Genomic DNA, 8,713 nt, shown 5'->3' with positions numbered 1-8,713 from the left:
TGCCTCCCCGGACTCAGCCCGGGACTGCCCGGCCACGCCGGCGGGACACGCCGGGGGGGGCACAGGGGACTTTGCGTACGGAGCTTAAAGGCACAGGGCGAGCGGCAGAAACGCTTCACCCTGAAAAGCCGGTTTGTTTCTTCACTGGACTCGGGGTTTAAGCACTTCCCCCCCCCCCCGCCCCCAGCTGCCTGCGCTGGAAACTCGAGTGCCGCAGCTCCGGCTTCTGCCCAGCGCGCAGGTGGGTTTCTGCAGGTCTCCGCACGGCTCCCGCTCGGCTCCAGCAGCGTTTCTCCTGTTGGACCTGAACGCAGAATTGGTGCCCGATGTGCTGGTGGGTCACGCCAGCAGCGCTGAATTCACCCCGCTCACCAGGACGTGTCAGCTCCACGCAGCAAAACCGCGCTCGGTTCACAAGCGCTGGCCGTGCACGCAGCAGTAACGGGGAGCACTTCTACCAAACCCCCCTCCTCAGTCAGACATCCATAGCCCCTACAGCCCATACCGGTATCATCGTAACAATCTCTGTACGAGGAAACCGTCTGACTGCTGCACAGGGCCAGGCAGGGATACGCTAGATAAGAGCATCACGCACACCTATGGCAGAGGCTAAAACTGGCCAGGGTTCCTTGCGCTGAGGTTGACATTTGAGCCCACAAATGACCCTTCTGCCATCTTGAAAAGATGAAAAACACGAGAAAAAACTGAGAACTGGTTTTGCTTTAATCTGAATTTTTGCTTACCGCTTGACAGAGGCAGCTCTCACCCGATTGCCACTTCTGATCCTAAGTAGCTCCAACATTAATGGCAAACTTTAGCAGTGAGTGTGTTTAAAGAGCAAAGCAAGGAAAGAACATAAGAATTTTTAAATGATAAAATGATCATAGAGACTTCTCCGGAGCTGTTTTTTGTAAGAGCGTATTCGTTCATTCAGAACATCTGCTGCCCCACAGAACTCTCCAGACTGCGCAGCAACCACTGAAACCTCTCCTAAGCTTCCTCCTGAGCACTAATAATGAAGACTTGGCTGGTTAAAATTCCTCCTGCGGGTTCAATGAGCCGGGAAAATGCAGCAATCTCTGAATAGAAACATTTGGCTGTAAGTGAGGCAGTGAATGCCACAGCAGCCCCTGTCTTTACTGACAGACGGTGTGTGCCGTACATACGTCCCCGTAAAAGAGCTGAGCTGAGCTGAGCTGAGCTGCTTTATCTTTTATCAGCAGATAAAGAAGAACCTGCACATGTCTTTACGGGACTGGACAAGACAAAACTGCGTGACCCAACCCAAAAGCGATACGAGGAGGAACGAGCAAAATGTAGTAGGTGCATTAGTGATAGAATGGGGTAGAAAGGAGGAGTCTCTGCACTCCCACCGAGGGGCTGGGAGCAAACACATAAAAGTGAAGTGAGAAGACAGTCACTGTCGAGGTGATCACCGGAAACCAAACTCGCCAAACTCAATGGGGGCAGTCAGGGCACTCTGCTCATTGCAGATTTGCTGCACACACTATTACAGTGTACAGATAAAATAAACACCGCACTACAGCAATATAATACTCAAAATTCAACAGCACAATCAGGAAAACATAGTGATGCACCAGAAGGATTTAAATGCCTTTAACAGTATTTAGCTGGTTTGCTACGTTACACGTTGGAGCGCTGGAAAATGCTTTGCACAGGGTATATAATTCTTTTAATGGCCAAGAAAATTTCTAGATGCAAAATACACAGCAAGGTGTGAATCCTTTACGTGAAAGGATTTCAAAGGCCATTCCTTTCATTATGCTTCCTGGGAAAGCCTTTTTACTGACGGCATCAAAAAACCGAAGGTTAAATGGTTGTGTCTCTTGGTTCTCTTCCTGTGATACAACTGAGAAATGTCCCTTTGCTAACCTCATCCTACGTAAGGTACTAAATAAATGTACTCTTGATATGGACTTCTGGAGGTCACCCTACCACTCTAGTAGGTGCTACGTATCTTGCTGGTTTTAAAGACCTGCTACCTATGGCTAACATGACAGTAATAAGGTAACAGAGTGCAGTAAGCAGGCCAAAAGAAACCTCCTGAAGTTCAACAAGACTGAAGAATTCCACCCCTGAAATGGACAGATGCCATACGGTCCATGCAGCTCCTTAATGCCTTCCGCCTGTACTAGTCCATCCCCATGGTGGGAAGCAAACAGATCTAGGAAGAGACACTAGGCCACAGCTTGCTGCTCAGATGGTGTTTCCTCGTACCCTCCAGGGAAAAGACGATTTTTTTTCCCTGCCCCACACCGGAAAACATGGAACATCTGAGTGGCTATACCATACAGCTATGCCCTAGCAGAGGATGCATGCATACACGACCATGACAAGGCTAAAGACCATAAGAATAATTTGATGGCTACCTGGTCCTTTGCCCTCCTAACTTTTTTCCCCCTCAAGCATCTAGATTTTTTTATGGAAACCTCTTATGCAAGAACTAGTGACAGCTCTCCCGAGCTGATGCATCAAACCAAAAGTAAGTTGTAACAGTAGATTACTGCGTCTGCTCCGCTGCAGTCAACCAGGGAGGCAAAAGTGAAAACCCCCAGTACTTGAGAAACAGCTGAGAAGACTGGAGATTACCCTGGGTGAGAGCCAGGGGTTGTTCTGGACTTGCTCAGGAGCACCTGCTGGGAAGAGGGTTATTCCTAGGAGCCACTGGAGACACATAGCACACCTCTTCCCTGAGCTGCATCTCCTTCCAAGGAACTCTCCTGCTGCGAACAGTATGCAGGGGTGATCTAGAGAGTCAAGTCTGGCTTGGAGGTGATGCTGAGGAGAAGGGATGTGGAGACTGACAAACCATGAATATGAGAATCGTGTTCAAACAGAAAAACCTGAGATCAAAATTCAAAATACTGTATTTGCCTGAAAGCAGTTCCCACAAAAATACCGCAGATTCATACCTAATGTTATGCTTAAAGGTTAAAGAAATTCAGAGCTTTATATTTTTATTCATTATTATTTTTCTGTTCAAATAACTTCCTTCCATGCAACAGCACTGGGCCTGTGAATGCTGGAAGTCTGGGCTGCTGTGGTTCTTCATGGCGAGTGAAAAGCTCTCTCTTATTTGTTATGTACGATACGCAGTCTTTATTCCCTTCTAAAACACAAAAAAAAAAATAAAATCATTTGGGTTATGTGGCAAGAGCTCTGGAAGCTGTTACAAGTGAGCTGTGAGTATGAAACTCAAGTGTGTCCTTTAGTTGCGGTATAGCTGGGGAGCAAGGTTGTCCCTGCGTGCACAGCCAGCGCAGTTAAGCCATCGAGTCCCTTGGTAGTCCCGGAACTCCCCACTTAATCATCTGCACAAGTGAGATAATGAACTGATTTGAGACGAGAACTGACTTGAAACTCGGCAATCGACTGCAGAGCTTCACAAGAAAGTATTTGAGCAATGGGTGCGGGAGCTCCCCAGGTGGGAATTTCAGCGTGCCCTGAAGACAGCCTTGAGGCAGCACCCATGCATAGACCAATTCCTGCGCTTAAATGGGCCATCGTCCTGGGTGGAGAATCCAGCCTTTCCTTCCAGAGACTCCCCGGGGGGATTCTTGCTGCAAAACTGAGCAAGCTGTACATAGATAAGATGCTTGTAGTCAACATAAACTGTTTCTGCAGATGCAGAAATGGTCACGTAGGACAGATCTTTACTAAATATGTAAGAGAGTTGGGAGATGCTTTGAATGGGATTAACCGATAGCGATAGATCACCCGCGTGGTACTGGTGGTAAAACCATGGGCCAGCTCTACGGTAAGGATTCAGCAGAACAGCAGTTTAGGGTCTCACCTGACCTGAGGATGAAGACATCCTCCTCTTTCAATGATTTAATTCCCCACTAGAGCACTACTCTGTGCCAAGACCAAGAACTTAGGTTTAGGGATTTTGTTTTGTTTTTTAAACAAATGCTCTATCCATGTCAGTGCAACAGATACAGTAATACAAAAGTCTTAGAACTTGTTCATGGCGCTAAATTTACTCTAGTATACAGGTATATGTTTAAATCTAGAATACTAATTACTGTTTCAACTAATATAGGATGAGCTTTGTGGCCAGACTGTATCTTAATATTTCCTAAACTTTATTTAACACAAAACCAGTCTTTCTGGTTTTGAACCCTCTTTGTCTGAACGGAAGTAGCTGGCTCTTCATTCCCCAGCAACAGACTGAACAGAAAGGCTGTCTTGCTGTAACTTTTTTTTTTTTAAAGCCAGGTAACACAAGAAATGTCTCAATTTTTGCCTTCCCAGCTGTATTGCATATCTGAAAGGGAAATGTAGGCCACGCTGGAAATCATGGGCACAAAAACCAGAGTGGAAATGTACCTGTTTTCATAGTTTGTACCATTCTCAGATACATCCATGACTCGCCTTGTAATTCAGCAGAAATTTACTATTTTTTAAAAAGAAAGGCTGTAAGTAACTGCCTGCCTTCCCAAGCAATAGCAGTACAACATGCAACAGATTAGTCAAAACCAATTGTACCAGTAGAACTATACTCTGTATTGTATCAGTATTGCATCAGGATTATAAAAGCAGGGAGAAGAGATGACTTGGGTGACTGCTTGGGGACGTGAAACACTGTTTCTGGCATTGAGTTATGCACTTTAGCAGAAAACTTGAAAAAGCCACGGACAACTTTTAAGAATTTTGTGTGGAATCCAGCTCAAGACAGAAACTGCGTGCAGCAATCCTTTAAATCACTAAGGACACTTTACATCCTGGTGCAAACAATAAAAAAAAAAAAAAGACATAAACAACTGGATTTCAAATGTAAAGGTGATACAAACCAGCCAAGTTCAGTTCAAAAATTAAGTATCTTTATTTTACAGTTTTAGAAAATTTTTACAGTTTTAAACTAAAACAGGCTAAAGGAAAGTAAATTCCAGTGTTTTTTAAAAGCAAAAAGAAAAGAAGAAAACCCACTGCAATTTCAGTTGACCAGTTATTTTCAAGTCTGTTTTCTTTCACCATATCTATGTATGTCTGAAATAGGCTTAATTACTCCATGGAAAATTCACTCTGCAGAAACCCTTGTGATATTTGTCATCTCTTTTCCTAAGATTCTGATCCCCCCACTGTTTATTTTGAAATAGGGTTTTTTTTCCCCCATGTTTCATCACAGAAGAAAGAAGCAAATCTACATTTGGTCACTGGAAATGCTATGTATTACAATGTATTTACATATAGAAAAATATATATATTATGATATGCTGTGCAATTGGATACAAGGCTGTAATTCGGTCAGAGAGAGGACTGCTATCAAAACCATGACGAGCTATATCGACACAGGGTGGAAAGAACCCACCCAGGCTGAACTGAAAGTCTGGCGCACGTGCTATGGGAAGACCTGCAGTTTTAGAAAAACAGAAATATTTACCAAAAATGTCTTTTACTGTGTGGAAGTGACATTGCCTTTTCTCTTGGTCTTCACAATGGCTCTATCTTATTGTCAGTACAGGAAGATATTAGTAAGGTGACATGTTCAGTTCTTTGTTATTACTTGCAAATAACAATAACAAAATATAATCGTACTTGTACCCTAGATATAAGATACTTGTATCATAAATAGAAGTCACAAAATTACTGTTTTGTCATCATCCTTGCAGACACCATGCACCAGTTTTGCAAGTCATCACCTAGCAAATACTACATCTCCTACAATCTGTGTGAGTTGCCCTCTTCACACAAGGGGGTCTACGATTCAGCAATCCCCTGAACTAAACCGATGAAACTCATATGCGTAGCGTATGCGATTAACTGACAGGGTAAATGAGATGCAAGATAAAAATCAGGGAATCCGAGAAGGACGTTCATTTTATCAGCATCCCTGACGCAGCTGTTGAGGACTGACTACATCCTTACAGAGAACTAATCCCTCATTCTTTATGGCCCGTCTGCACTTCTTTTCCACAGCTTTCCAGCCCCTGTGCAGGAAAAATACTTGAACTGAGTTTTCAAACCGGTCTCCCTACACTGGCCAGCCCTCTTAGCTGTTTTTGGGGTGGTTTGGTTTTGGGGTTTTGTTTTGGGTGGGTTTTTTTTGGGGGGGGAGGGGCAGCTTTTTTGTGTCTTTATTTATTTTTAATTAAGGGGCCAAACTGCATAGAGGATCTTAAAATACCAAAAAATATCATAGGTTTTTGATCACAAAACAATCCTTCCCTCAGCACCATATGAAACGGGCTTAAAAAGTTTAATCCTCATGCATACATATGCAGTTAAACATATGCATTCGCAAGTGCTAAGATTAACAACCTTTAGAATTTGCACTCTTCATAACACTAGGCTATATACTATTATTTGAACATTATTACAAAGTCCTTCCACAAAGACATCAGACATTTAAAACTGTTCTACTTATAATGATACCTCCCAAGAATAAACTTCCTCACTAAAAGCAGCTACTATCAAGCATCCAAGAAACTAGCATTAAACAAACGGGTATCTTGCTCTCATCTCATAAATCCTCTTTATACCACTCTAAATTTTTGCCTCCAGCCTCCCATCTGTTCCACGTACGAAGCATCACCAATTTGGTTTTAGTAACGTAACACTAGGATCGTTCAAACAGGACTTGCGTGCTGCTAGGATGTTACTAGAGCCCCAGTTCCTCCAGAGCTGGGCTGGATGGAGAATCCAAAGGAACATGGTTAAAAATAATGAGCAGACCATCCATTGTTAGGGCTGTAAATCCGTATTTTTCTTTAAACAGTTAGGTTTTGCTCTCATATATCGCTAGGCTGAGAGTACTGGAGCTCATGCTTACTGACAGTGACTTCTAGGATCAAAAAGATTAATTTTTAGTGTTAAAATGTGACACCGTCCCATGATGAATGCAGGATGTGACCCAGGCATCAGGCTGGGCTACGGTGACCAATTCCCGGTTGCACGCTTTCAGACAGCACTAGGAGCTTAATACGAAACAGATTTCTTCTTGCTCTCGCACAGCCTGTGCTGGCTCTATGAAAGTTTGAGAATCAAAAGGTTGTTAGAGAGGACAAGTGACAAAGCATGAGTTGAAGACAAACAGGCAGTAGACGTTCACACCAGCACACGCAGACCATTGCCATTAACTGGCCGTTACGGAGAAGTAAGGCTCTCTCCCCATCCGGGCTTGCTGCCGTGTCAGTCTGTGGTAACATCTGTGACATGCTCTTTTGAAGTCTCCCCTGTGAACTATGGAAAAAAAAAACCAACAAACAGATTCTGACCCAAACCAGACTGAACTGCATCACTGTGGGGTTTTTTTGGTTGGTTGTTTTTGGTTGTCCCGCCCCAGTCAAACTAAACCTGAACCAGTTTTGAAGCTTTTGTTCAATGTGAACTGGAACAACTTCAGTCAGAGCAGAATAAAAAACCCCACTGGGCTGCAGAAAATGCAGGTCAACGATTGTGCTCCTCCAAGACCTCACCAGCTTCCTACCGTCCCAGCCATTGAAAGCTTGGATCCACAATGGAAAAGCGGGAGGTTTATGGCATTTTCCTGACTACAGCTACACCTTTAAGATGAAAAGGACTATTTTTATCCTTTGCAAACTTCTGACTTAAGGAAAAGGTATCAGCTACGACTCTTGTGTACCACCCAGCACTGAAGGGCTGTTCTCCTGGCAGCACCACTGAACCAGCTGCACAGGCTGAACAGGGTACTGCTGTTCACAAAGAGCACCCCGCTCTCAACACTGCAAATCTTTCAGCAGTACTTGACTATTAGGTGGTGTTTTTCCGCTACTGCAGGGCACCCTACCGGCTCAAGTCACTAATTTTAAAGAAGCTACGATGAACTTGTTTGAGACCATGTCTCCGCATGTTTTCAGCTAATGTTTACATTAAACACCTGAAGAAAGTCCACAACATACAGTGCACGTGTGACAGCAGTAAGCAATTTTCAACCAAAAATTTCTAGCCTACAGATCATCTCAAAGATTTCTCAGAAATAAAGACATGGATGAAATTTGCTCTCTGGAGCCAAGCTTGCATACTAACATGCAGGGAAGTATTGTAACTAACTTGATAAGCTGTCATGCTGCCTTCAGCTAAGGCAGATGGCTCCAAATTATCCCAGGACCACGTGCACTTCTAACCCTCGGCTACTGGCAGATCAACAACAGGACCAAGAGTTGCAATATTCCCAGCAGCTGCTAGGAAAACAGGAACAAAACTGAGTTCACTCCATCACATGAAGTTAAGTCCTCTACTAGTTCCTGAAACTATAGATGACTGGATAATATACTAGTTCCCAATTCAAGAAAATCCAATTTAAGCACATTATATATCATCTATCACTTATCTACAGATGGAAAACCTCATCTTTACTCCACATAATTTGAATATTTACCCACAAAACCAGAATAGGAAAAGGCAAAGGTGACACACTCACAGAAGAGCACATAACTGATAAACGTGGAAGATAGAGGACCAGTGAAGAGACAATTCTCTTGTGCCAGTGCCAAAGGAAGCTTCTGGTAACACACACGAGGCTGTCCTGTTCTGAAAGCGTTCCAGGGCAGCAGAAACATACAATACTATTCAACAAATTAATCATACATTTTAACAAGATTGTTCTTATCTCAGTAGAAAGAGCACTGCATCTACTTAACATGTGCTTTGATGTGGTTTCTCTCCAGATGATTTATCATCTTTAAATTAGCAAAAGTCTTTGCAATGTAAGATTTGAATTGTCAGGCAC

The sequence above is a fragment of the Balearica regulorum genome, chromosome 26 (genome assembly GCF_011004875.1).
Source record: "Balearica regulorum gibbericeps isolate bBalReg1 chromosome 26, bBalReg1.pri, whole genome shotgun sequence".
In the NCBI taxonomy this organism is placed as follows: domain Eukaryota; kingdom Metazoa; phylum Chordata; class Aves; order Gruiformes; family Gruidae; genus Balearica; species Balearica regulorum.
Note: the sequence above shows the minus strand (reverse complement) of the source record.